The 13,726-nt window shown below is 44.8% G+C and overlaps 1 pseudogene; it reads left to right on the top strand.

The window, feature by feature from the left end:
* The first annotated feature begins 380 nt into the window (after positions 1 to 380).
* Positions 381 to 13,724, top strand: LOC136487959 (uncharacterized; annotated as a pseudogene).
* Positions 13,725 to 13,726: the final 2 nt, after the last annotated feature.

Below are 13,726 nucleotides of genomic sequence, written 5' to 3'. Positions count from 1 at the left end.
TCATTTCTACCTGCAGAGTCAATTTTGCTCCACGTTTTGCATAGTGGATTGATGAGCCTGGTTCTCACTGACAATTGGCTCTTTGATCTCTTTAATCGAGAACTCCATAGAGCCAATTATATACAAGATAATACTGGTTCCCACCAGTATTGTACGCACCATATATGTTGATATATATTTGTGTATATAAACTTGGTCAGATTTTTTTTTTAAAAAAGGTTGAGTGTTATAAAATAAAACTGAAATCACCCATAGTATATATTTTAAAACGAATGGAACAGAAATGGACTTATACTATTACTAAACAGGAAAGCTCATGTGTATAAATATAAATATAGGCAGCGCGAACGATCGAGCAGGTAGCTAAGCAGAGAAGAAAGAGGGAGGGGGAGCGGTTGGCACGGACGGACAGGCACCGCGCGCGCTTGTCCGCGCGGCGGCCGGGGAGCGAGCGCGCCTTGCAATCCATCATTCCAGAACCAATCATCAATCAAGCATGGCGCAGCAACCGGGCGGCCGAGGTGGGGAGGAGGAGGTGGAAGGCGGGGGCCGGCATCGGCAGCATCAGCAGCGGAGGAACGACGACGAGGCGTGGCGGCGGTGGGCGGTGCTGGTGGCGACGGTGTGGATCCAGGCGCTGACGGGGACCAACTTCGACTTCTCGGCCTACTCGTCGGCGCTCAAGTCGTCGCTGGGGGTCTCCCAGGAGGCGCTCAACTACCTGGCAACGGCGTCGGACCTGGGCAAGGCGCTGGGGTGGTCGTCGGGCCTGGCGCTGCTCCACATGCCGCTCCACGCCGTGCTCATGGTCTCCGCCGCCATGGGGCTCGCCGCCTACGCCGTGCAGTATTACTGCCTGGTCGCGTCCGTCGCCGTCCCCTACCCTCTGGTACGTGTGTGCGTGTCGTCGTCATTGTCATTGCTTGGCGGCGTGTCGAGCTGATGTTCGATCGTTGAGGTTGAGCCGTGGTTGGCAGGCAGTGCATATACGAGTATATGTCAGTCACCCTCATCGATCAATTACCGGCCGTCTCGATCGTTTCGTTTAGTCTATGAGAAAGAAAGAAAGAAAGAAAGAAAGAAAGAAATAACAAAAAAGAAGATAGGAATGGACGTAGACGACGATGGAGATTGTAGAGTCTGATGATGGGGAATCAGGGACGGAGGCAGCGAGCAGCAATATAATGGCCAATGGCCGGCGGAGCAGAAAAGGACGCCGGCCCGGGTAGTGCTTGTGCCGCTCGTCCTTCCGTCGTCGGTCGCGACGACCATGCCGTGCCGGCCGGCTCCTACCCGGACGCCGTATTATCTTGCTGTGCTTCTATATAATCGGAGGGTGACGGACGGTGACCAGCAGTCCAGCACCAAGCAAGCACGCTCCTCCACTGTGGGCTGTTGTGGCTGGGAGGTAGCTCCATGTGGCATCTCCTTTCCTTTTCTTGAAAAGACAAAGATCGTATTTGCTCAGCTGCACCCGTCGGAACGGATCTCCAGGGTCCTTACGTTTATTATCCGAACGAAACCATTCTCACCTTCCCTCTTCTTTGTTTCCCCTTTCCTTGCCCTTTTCTTCTTCTTCTTGTTATTTTACTGCGCGTGTTTATTACAGAACACAAGTTTAGCATCACTGGATTCGTATTTCAAAGCTTTCCGACGTATGGTGCTGATCGATGTTCTTGCCATAAACTATATATAGTCATAAAATTTTAAAAATAATGAGGTTTTTTTTATATATTTCACTCTCACATAGTGATTATTGTCTTTGTACAGAAAAAATCTCTCCAAATGGTAGTGTTCGGATAAATATTGGATAAATAAATAGTTAGTTTCTAGAATTTCATTCTAAAATGCAAGTGTTTGGCATTCTTATTTTTCAATCACGTTCTCATGCATTTTCCTTACAAAATCCAAACAAATGGCCGAGCAAAAGTGACATGACATGAGATGGGGATTAGACATCCATCATCAACCAGCGGAGTATCCAGCAATAGTTAAGTTACTTCGTCAACAACCAACCGTAAAAATTAAAAAAAAAATCAACCAACCAACCAGTACATTTCAAATTCAGTCTGAGGTCTGAATTGAATGTTATCTGCAACTAACTCAACTCTGCTTTCCTCCTACCAGTCTGCCTCTGCTCTGCTTTTGACTGCTAGATGAGCCACCTGCACAACACGCGCGCTCTCACAAAAGTTCTAACTTCTCCTGTTTCTTTGTCTAATAACCTGATAAAACAAACACATACTCCAAACTGTATACGTTTCTTTTTTCTGGTAAATATCTTGTTCATTGATAGGTGTGCCCAATCCGAAAACCCTTTTTTTCAACTGTCAAACAGTGAAAACATATTCCAGCAACTAGCATCAATCAAGGAATCAAAATCCTGGGGAAGCGTGAAATGTTCTTGCTTCTATTAACAAGCAAACCACTCAAATTCATTTCCCCCACAGCACCAGCAGGACACTATCTTTATCCACACTAAAAAATCTTGAAGGCCTAGTAGTAGTACACAAAGGTAGATAAGTTCTCAGCCACTGCGAAATAAGTCTACCATCACACCAACAAACACACATCGCAATCCCATCATGCCCATTCTCACAAGTCACGGCTGCATCATCCACCTACTCCACACCTTCCTTCAATACATTCAGGAGAAATATGTGGCATGTCACAACACATAAACGGAATCACAAAGTTTTAAGGTCACATTGCCACAGCACCGTTACAAAATACTACACAGTATTTGATACATAACCTCACTTCCCTTCTCAGCTACTCAATGCCTACCACATATCAGGCTACTGGGAATTGTTGAGGAAAATGAGATTACATGTCCCATTCCAAGCACATTTTAAAAGCATTTATCTCTACATCTTCAAAGGAAAAAAAATGTGTACATTCTTCCAGTAGTAAAATGCATTCCAGGCCCTATAGATAGGCCTCCCAGCATAGAAATCAACCCTGCAGTTTTCAGTACATAGTCTATATTAGCAGTTTAGCACACCGGTTTTCTTGACAAACTGATTGCAAACAGTTCACTCGAATGTATTCAAGCCAAGATGTAGAGACGACAGAGGTTAAATTATCAATTAAAGCCATAATATGCAAATGCAATTTATATTGAACTTAATTATATCATCAAATTCTGATTCATATGTTGGCCCTTGCAGGTGTTCTTGGTCTGCTTGATAGCAGGGTGCAGCATCTGCTGGTTCAACACAGTATGCTTTGTTCTCTGCATACGCAGCTTCTCTGCAGACAACCGCTCCCTGGCCCTCTCCCTATCAATAAGCTTCAACGGGCTCAGTGCTGCCTTCTACACTCTCTTTGCGAATGCCCTATCCCCTTCCTCCCCAGCTGTATACCTCCTCCTCAATGCAATCCTCCCTTTTGCCTTTTGGTGTCTCTATTCTTGCACTCCCAGCAATCCTCCTCTGCCACACAAATGACAGCCACCTCCAAAGTACGCCCAGGCATGACAGGCGTGTCTTCCTCGGTCTCTACATCCTCGCATTCATCACCGGCATATATCTGGTGGTCTTTGGATCTTTCACCGCAACCGGCTCTACTGCATGGGTCATCCTCACAGGTGCCATGGTCCTCCTCGCCCTCCCTCTCATCATCCCTGCCTGCTCCGATTGCTCATATGTGGATACAGATGGCCCTGACCCTGCATCGCCACTAAACCATGATGATCCACATAAGCCACTCCTAATCAGTAACAATTATCAGATGGAGTCCAATGCGATGGTGCAAAAACCAATGGAGCACCAGACGCAGGGCAATTGTTGTGGAACAATAGTGGGCAAGGGCCACCTGGCGGCCCTCGGTGAAGAACATAGTGCAAAGAAGCTCATTCGGTGTGTGGACTTCTGGCTCTACTACACAGCCTACTTCTGTGGAGCCACTGTTGGCCTGGTATACAGCAACAACTTGGGGCAGATTGCGCAGTCATTGCAACAGCAGTCACAGCTCACCATGCTACTTGCTGTCTACTCATCCTGCTCCTTCTTCGGTCGTCTTCTTTCTGCACTACCTGACATCCATCACAGGTATCTGTTTTGTTTTATACACAAACATATATCTCATCATATCACATGCTTCCTAACTAAAATTTGTATACAGGAAGGTGTCACTTGCTCGCACAGGGTGGCTTGCTGCTGCATTGGTCCCCATGCCAATGGCCTTTTTCCTTATGTGGAACCAACAAGATGCAAGCACCCTGGTAGCAGGAACAGCACTAGTTGGCCTAAGCTCAGGGTTCATCTTTGCTGCAGCAGTGTCAGTGACCTCCGAGCTCTTTGGACCAAATAGCGTTGGGGTGAATCACAACATCCTAATCACCAATATCCCGCTGGGCTCACTCCTCTATGGCCAGATTGCTGCCATGGTATACGATGGAAATGGCCAAAAGATGACAGTAATGGATAACAGCACTGGCATTGTTGACACCATGATTGTGTGCATGGGAATGAAGTGCTACTCAACCACCTTCTTCCTGTGGGCTTGCATCACATTTCTGGGGTTAGCATCAAGCATAGTTCTATTCATACGAACAAAACCAGCTTATGCTGCTGCTGCTAGCCGGTCAAGTTGTAAGCACTTTCACCAAGTTTCCAGTTAACAGAGAAACTCCTTTATCAGTTCCTTACTGATTTGAAACCACAGTTAGCTTGTACAAAAAATTGACTTAGTTCTAGGTGAAATGGGCTAGATACAATACACGAAATGAATACCATGACAAGAGGCATCAAGAGGATAGAAAATTATCAGCTTATCATCTGGTATGTAAAGTACAACCAGTATTGCCTTTACTGGGATTAATACTAACAAGTAGGCCCAAGGTTGGATGAAGTCAGTTTGGAATGTTTATTACTGGTTGACTGAGACATGTGCAAAATCCTCTGTATTTACTGTTGTTATGTACGTTGAAATTTCGACCAATGAAAACATGGCATTTCAAAGGAAAGAAATATTTTTTTAAGTACTTCTCACGGTAAATCTAGTAACATCTATACCTTAAATAATCAACCTAATAATTCTTATACATTTATGATCAAAGTTAAAAAAGTTTGATTGACAAGAATATTCTGACTTGGAGCTAGTGCTACTTAACGACGTATCACATGGTAGAGTTCAGACCAAATACTTATCTTTCAATCTTTGTCAGGGCAATAACGTTTACATTAAATAAGGAGGGCAGCGAGTTCTCTAAATAGCAGAAAATGACATGAAAGTTCTAAATTTTGGAAGGATGGCCTAGATGGACCACTCCAGTGAGCTGTAATCAGAAAAGAAATATAATTCAGTATGGAGCCCATGGAGCATTCGATTCAGGCAAAGAAATGGACCTTTGTCACCTTTCTGAACCTATAATTTTGTTAAATAGCACGGTAGAAAGCGAATCCAGTGTGGATACATGCCTATGAACCTTTAAACATTCCTGGAAGCTACCATCCAGCAATTTCAGAGAAGTAGGAGAGAGTATTCACTGGAATGCAAAAAGAATCACATTTGTATTACTTCATTTGAGGGGTTACAACTGGAGGATGTGAATGCAAATACTTGAACAAAACCAAGATGATCGGAAAGTAACAGCTTAATAGCTGATATGTTAAAGTACAAAACCAACACACCATTCACAGTCCACAGAGCATGAATACTAACAAGTTTGCCCAAGATAGCATGAGTCAGTTTAGACTGTTGTTGCCAGTCAAATAGAATTGTGTGCAAAATGCTCCATGTTTACTGTTTTTATGTTATACTTAATGGCTTAAAGTATGCAGGACTTCGGAGATTGGATCTGATTGGCATTTCAGCTTTCTGCCTAAAATGAAGTCAAATAACTTCTCTTTCAATCTTTATTAAGGAAATACTGATACAGCAAACAGGGGATCAATGAGTTGTTCAAATAGGACAATATGACACAGAAAGTTTTACTTTTGCAAGAATGGTCAGGATGGACTACTAAGGTGTTGAAAGGGAACTAAACTTCATTGAGCAATATTTGAAAAGGAACTACACTTCATCGAGGGATCCACAGAGCATTCAATTATTGTACAAACAGACATACAACTTTCAGCTCTTTCTATACCTACAATTTCGCTGTTATACTGTTAAAATAACACAATAACAAGTGAAATCCAGTCTGAAAGTGTATAGTTTGTTCCCTCGAAAAAAGATCCATCCAGGCATCCAGCAATTTCCGAGAAGTAGTACAAATTATTCACCAAATGCAAAAGACTCACATTCATATTACCTCGTTCAAGGGCTTACAAATGGAGGATACAATCACTTGACAGGATGCATAACTCATGACTATTTCTTCTGTTGTTCATCATGCTTGCGCCATGGGTTCAGGGCTTCCCTCATAGCTTGGGCCTCTGGACTGCTTTCCCAAGCTCGTTTTTCTGACTCCAAGACAACAACCTTATCATCTGTAGCATATAACTATGGGGAAAAAAGGTACATATATGTAAGAGACCTTCCTTTGCGGCAGTGAAAAAATAGAAAGCCTGGTAGCATCAAGGCGATGTGTTCGCAGACAGACTACACGGACGCGTGCGAGAAGAGCTTTGGCAAGGCCGCGAACGCCAGCTCGTCGTCGCCCAAGGACATCGTCCGCAGTGCCGTGGAGGTTATCGGCGACGCAATCAGCCAGGCGTTCGACCGCGCGGACCTGATCCTGAGCAACGACCCGCGTGTGAAGGCCGCCGTCGCCGACTGCAAGGAGGTGTTCGCGGACGCCAAGGACGACCTCAATAGCACGCTCAAGGGCGTAGACGACAAGGACGGCATCGCCAAGCAGAGCTACCAGCTGCGCATCTGGCTTAGCGCAGTGATCGCGAACATGGAGACGTGCGTTGAAGGGTTCCCCGACGATGAGTTCAAGGCCAAGGTGAAGGAGTCGTTCACTGACGGGAGTTCAAGGCCCAGGCGGTGGCACCCAGCATGCCTGCCTGCTTGCCCGGTACAGCCACGTTACATGTCCAGCAACAGTACATAATAACGTGCAAACGAATGAGAGCGACGGCAAATACATGGAACGTGCAAATGAAAAGAAGGGCAAACATGTCAGTTGATGTATCAAATACATGGAGGAATACTACAAAAGGGAGAAAATACACATAATGTTATGTAAAGAGTCCAACATTTAGAGGCCTATTTTTACGAAGTTAATGTTTGGAGTCCTAAAACTACGAAGCTTAAAGATTGGAGTCCCAAATATACAAGGCCTGAGGTGGGGTTGGATGCTGAGCAGAGCAGGGAGGGAGAAGCGTACAGAAGCCCGTGTGGATCATGAAGAGCTCCATGCCCGCGCCAATGGAGGCCCCGACCGCCGCGATCTTCATGTACCAGCCCGCAAACCTCATATGCATGCACCCTCTGAATTCGTCCCTCGGTCAGGTGGAGTTTGCTCCTAAAAAACTGCAAGCTGCGAACGACGCACAACGCGGCACGAATCAAAGGCCAATCCCATGGACGGAATGGATGAATCTCGCATCGAGGACTAGTGTGCTTGTAGTGAGGTAGGGGCGAAGGGGCGTTGGTACTTACGGGTCGGAAGCTAGTGGTAGCCGGAGTCGGGGACGGGGACGACGGAGACTCGGAGACCAAAGCGGCGGCGGCGGCGGCGGCGGGTTTCTGGAGAAGACGAGTGGGGGCAGTGGCACGTGGCGCCGGCGCCGGCGCCGGCAGTGTGGTCTGTGGTGGGCTCGTTGAAGTAATTCCACATTGGCCCACTAGGAAAGCCCACCACAACATGTATGTGTACATATATCGACATGTTTTGTTTTGCAGTGTTATCCGGACGTCGGGACGATAGCCCCGTTCGGACACCCGAGCCTGCCCGCCTACCGTGGCGCCTGCCCCGCTGCGAGCCCGTCTGCTGCTACGTATGCCCGTCTGTTGTTGGCTTGTTGCTACACATGCTGCCCGTCTGTTGCTGCTACACCTACGCGCGCCTGCCCGCCTGCTGCTGTGTATGCACGTGGAGACTGCCCCGCGCCCGCTTCGCCTCCCGCGCTCACAGAGACCGCCTCTACTTGGGCTCGCTTCCCAGGTTAATGAAAACACTTGCAACATGAAGTACTTGCTATAACATACGTTAAACAGATTAAATATTTGAAACATATGTTTGCAACATATATATGTATATGCGCTACAACATATGCAACATCTAGATAAAACACCTGCAACATATATATGAAACATATGCAACATCCAGATAAACACACTTGCAATATACATCTGAAAAACAGCTGAAACACATGCAGCATACATCTGAAACACTTGCAAAGCACCTAAAAACATTTGAAAAGTCATTGCAAAACATATGCAACATCCAGATAAAACACTTACAATATATGTGTGAAAGATATGCAACATCCAGATAAACACACTTGCAACAAGCATATGAAAAACAGATGAAACATTTAGAACATAAACTTGCAGCATACGTGTACAACCATTGCAACATATGTAACATCCCGATCTACTTTTGCAACATTCATATAAAACACTTACAACATACCTCTAAAATATCTGAAACACTTAAAACATACGCTTACAACATGCGCTTTCAAGCGCAACATCCATCTATTTAATGCTCGGACGAATGGAGGCTCGTCGACGCGGAGTGGCGGGGGGAGGGGGATGCTAGCGGGCGGCTGCGCGGCTCCCGACGACAGCGTGGGAGGGTGCGGTCCCCGCGATGGAGGCAATAGCGGCGGGCGGCTGCGCTACCTGCGGCGAGCGTCCCCTGCGCTCGAGAAGGTGAGCGGCGGGTGAGCGACACAGTGGAGTCGGCCGCGGCAGTCGCATGCGCACGATGAAGAAGGCCGCGACAGGCGAGAAGGAATGGGGAATCAATATTCGGTTTATTTTTAGTGGAGGGGAATAGGCATATTGGGCTCCGCGGGCCGCGGAAGGGCGCGTCTGGACAGACAGTGAGGAGAACATTTCCGTACTCTTTGAATTTTTTGAATGGACTTCTCATAAAGAATTGGCACGATAGATTTTGTCCATATTTTTTGAATATTACAATTTTTAATGTGTTGAAAATGGTATAGTTAAAATCCTTAATACGTTTTTAGCGATCAATTCTTAGTATGTTTATACTATTATTTTATTAATTAATCGTTAAACTAGTGTAGTGATGACTAGAGGGAGTATACGCTTCTTTATTGGAGTGGAACTTGAAAGTAAGATAGCAAGAGGCACTGTGACTAAATGGCCCTGTTCGTATCTTATAATCCGTCTTTTTTAGTTTGTTTTTTCAGTCGGAATAGTATTTTTCTCTCACAACAAATCAGTCAGAACATGCTTTTTTCAGCGAAGCGAACCGGGTATGTTCGGCTGGTATTAAAGTCATCTGATAAGCCAGCTAAAGCTGTTTTGTTATGAGAGAAAGATATTATGATAAACCGACTGATAAGTTCCTCTCCAAATATTTGAAATGATCGTTGAAGGCGAGTAGCAACCTCGAAAGATCTGTTGGGGCAGACTGGCTCCAAGAACCACACATAACATTTGATTTGATTCATCTGAAAACCTTCTTCTCATGGGGCCATTAGAATCCAATTGCACGGCCATGGTTCACACAAAATATATATTCCAAAATTGTCAGCTTGCTAACGTATCTACATTTTAAGCAGTCAGTATCAGCATCGCCAAGACCACTTGCCCAAATGGATATGATGCTTTCAGTTTCAGATACCAATTGGTGGACAGCAAACCACCTTTGGTAATTCTGCACGATTGCAGTTTGCGCTTTGCAGGGAAGAAAAAAAGAGAGTCGTTTTTCTTAATCCACCGATTTAAATCCTAGTTGAAATATATATATGAATTATACATATATATAGTGTTTTCTACAAAAATTTCTCCTTTTTTGTATTATGTGAAATTCTTGCATTTGTGGCCATATGTCCTGTCTGTCTTCACTCTGAACCATTTGGTTGAATAGAAGCGAGATATTCTTCCTCTCGCTCGCGCGCATGGTGACCTCGCCGCCGGTGACGGTGAGGGCGGTCGCCTGCGCTCTCACCCTGACCCCGTCATCACGGCTCAGCCGCGCCTCCTTTCGCGCCTGCCTCGCACAGCGCCGCCGCCGCCGTTGGCCCCGTCGATGTAGCGGGAAGCAAGCCGTGGTTGAGGAGGAAGCAGCTTCTTCGCGGGAGGCCAAGAACGGGGAAGGGGACGAGGGGCGCGGGGCGAAGGGCTGGTTTTCTCTGGATACGATCGGGCTGGACATTCTCAGCATCGCTCTGCCCGCCGCGCTCGCGCTCGCCGCCGACCCCATCGCGGCCCTCGTCGACACCGCCTTCGTCGGTCACTTAGGTGAAGCAAAGCTTTCCTCTTTTCTGCCTTTCTGGGGTCAGTTTGTGAACCGCTGAATGCTGACACCAAGTCTCATACTGTACTTCAGATGGAAACATTTCATTGATCTTTCCTGTTTTTCCTAGTCAATGAGCATTTACTGATATTTAAATTAAAATACCCATAATTTTTCTGTCATCAGGTTCGGCCGAACTTGCTGCTGTTGGTGTATCAATTTCAGTGTTCAATTTGGTGTCAAAGCTGTTTAATGTGCCCTTGCTTAACGTGACCACATCCTTTGTTGCTGAGCAGCAAGCAACGGATGATGGTTATACTGGGACAAGAGAAGGTAAGCTGCTGAAGATTTCGAACATTTGTTAGAAATGACCCCACTATTTGTGTTACACTAATCCATTATTTAGTTCTCACTTAGGATACGACTTTCCAAGGTCTCCTGAAGAGTTGACCCCGAAAAGGAAGTTTCTTCCAGCAGTATCAACATCGTTGGCTTTAGCTGCTGGTATTGGGCTGATGGAAACTGTGGCACTGATTTTTGGATCAGGAACACTAATGGACATGATTGGCGTACCTATTGTAAGTAACAATAGTTTCATTTCTTTCCGTTCTCAGAAACTTTAGTATCAATGACTTGGCACCCAGTTAGTTATCCGCTTAGCCAGGATGTTTTTATCTTCTCATGAGGAAATGTGTGAAGTTATATGATATCGCATCAGTTACACTACCCAAATATTGTCATACTATAGCTATGTTTCTTTAAATAAAAGTATCATGTACCTGTCATATAATACATGGTATTACTTGTTGAATTGGGGACGTTGACTAACTGTAATACTAACACTCAATTTTAGTTTTGACATTTGAGCCCAAGTTTGTTTATTATCTGTATTTCTTACAGTACATGTACTCAAACTGTCAAACCTAATGTGTTGCATATTATCTATGCAGGATTCCCCAATGCGAATACCAGCTGAGCAATTTCTTACATTTAGGGCATATGGTGCTCCACCGATCGTGATAGCACTTGCTGCGCAGGGTGCATTTCGTGGGCTCATGGATACGAAGACACCTTTATATGCTGTGGGTAAGATTATAGAAACTCTTTTAGCTGCTGAAATGAACAAACTGGACCATGTGAAGTGTTGCAATTTATGTATTTCTTATAAGCAAGTTCCAGGATGAAATGTCTTGTGCATGTTGCCACTGCAGTGGTCTGTACACCTAGTTCAGTGGTCATCTAGAAATTTAACAATAATGGACCTGTCAATGTTATCAATTTTCGATTTAAAGTTCCCCATTAATGAGCGACAATAAGATTTAGGAAGTGATAGCTACAACAAATGCAAGTTCTGAGAAGTTTGTTGGCTTACCAGAGTTTGTTGTACTGTGACTGCTTCTGCTTCCTCTTAGTGAAACACATGCCATGAGGGCACGTTCACGAAAAAGTTCTGAGAAGTTTGCTGTATGATTGTCTTAGTTATGATGCTTTATGTTCCTGCAAACGACAAAAGTAAATATTTAAGCACTCTGGATGCAGGTGTTGGCAACCTGGTAAACGTCATACTTGACGCAATACTTGTTTTTCCACTTGGTTTAGGAGTTAGAGGTGCTGCCTTGGCAACAGTGACATCAGAGTATGTTGAATTCATTTTAAGAATTTCATGTGTTTCCTTTGTTGGATTGTCTTAATTCCTCCTTTTTCATCTCCATAATTGTACCCATGAGAACTAAATCCTTGGTACAACTATCTGCCTGTTGTCAGGTATGTGATTGCTTGCATCCTCCTCTGGAAGCTGAATAGTAAAGTAGTAATCTTTTCCCGAAATGTAATTGGTGGTGGAATCATACGTTATCTAAAATCAGGTTGGTGGATGCTCCAAATATTTACTAACAAGTATTGATACAGAATAGGCTTCTTTTGTTGTTAAACCTTTTTGTTGCAACTTTATTAATCTTTAACATGCTCCAAATTATAGGTTACTAGTTCATAGCAGAGCTCCATGAGGCCATGATAGCCACTTTAACTGGAAACTATTCTGTAGGTGGACTTCTGATTGGCAGGACTATTGCAGTACTCCTGACCATGACACTGTCGACATCGCTGGCTGCAAGAGAAGGGCCTGTTCCAATGGCCGGCCATCAGTTGTGCTTGCAAGTGTGGCTGACAATTTCTCTGCTCAATGATGCGCTAGCTCTTGCTGGGCAGGTCTGTACATTTTACGTTACGTGACATTTCTCGTTTAGGGTCTTACATTACAAATCTGTATGTGTTCTGTTTAAAAGTGTCCATAGTTCAGTGCAGGCTCTACTTGCGAGTGAATATGCAAAAGGGAATTACAAGCAGGCTCGTTTGGTTTTATACAGAGTTTTGCAGGTTAATAATGCACTTTGAAGTTCAGAAATGCTGCTGGTCTCCAGTCACGAGCTGCTTGCTGATACGTTTTGTTATAAATGTAGATTGGAGGTGTAACTGGAATTGCACTGGCTGTGGCTCTGTTCTTTGGGTTTGGATCTTTCTCTGTGCTGTTCACAAATGATCCGGCAGTTTTAGACATTGCCAAATCTGGAGTCTGGGTAATGAAGAATAATTGGAATAAAGCACCTGTCTTACAGAAGTAAAGCATGATATTGTTTATGCTCATTTTGACAATATGAACTCTTGCAGTTTGTCACTGTTTCTCAGCCGATAAATGCTATTGCGTTCGTGATCGACGGGCTGTACTATGGCGTGTCTGACTTTGCCTATGCTGCATACTCTATGGTATGGATGTCGTTTTCTATTGTATCCCCCATTAGGTTGTCATAACTAAACGTAGCGGGATTATGGCGTGCTTACAATTTTTGGCATCTGTGTTGCTCAGTTCTTTGTTGGGGCTGTTTCATCCGCATTCCTTCTTGCCGCTGCTCCTAAGCTTGGTCTTGGTGGTGTTTGGTCTGGTCTAGTTCTTTTTATGAGCTTGAGGGCAGCTGCTGGATTTTGGAGGTACTACCTGAGGTTCCAGCTACCCCTTTTCTTGAAATATGGATAGCGTAAACCTTGGTGACTCGTAGTATTTTGCTGTTGTGTGCAGGTTAGGGAGCAAAGGTGGACCATGGAAGCACATCTGGTCTGATACTGAACTGATAAGTGACAAGAAATGACCATGTCTAGGTGATTCGACGGGAAGATGGTAACAGAGATTGTTGACCGCTAACGGCAAATACATGTAAATAACCAGTAGAAGTTGCGTATTAAGTAGAAGAGTATTATCTGTCTAGGTCCTGATCTTACAAATCATATAAATTGTGAACTACGACTAGGTGAAATGCAGATAGTGTGGTGGTGAGGAAGAGTGGTCATATTTGGGCAAGCCTCCACGGAAGGTAGAGGCTGGAACTTTATTCCATTAAA

This window comes from Miscanthus floridulus, chromosome 10, assembly GCF_019320115.1.
Source record: "Miscanthus floridulus cultivar M001 chromosome 10, ASM1932011v1, whole genome shotgun sequence".
Taxonomy (NCBI): domain Eukaryota; kingdom Viridiplantae; phylum Streptophyta; class Magnoliopsida; order Poales; family Poaceae; genus Miscanthus; species Miscanthus floridulus.
This window is presented reverse-complemented; position numbering and strand designations above follow the sequence as displayed.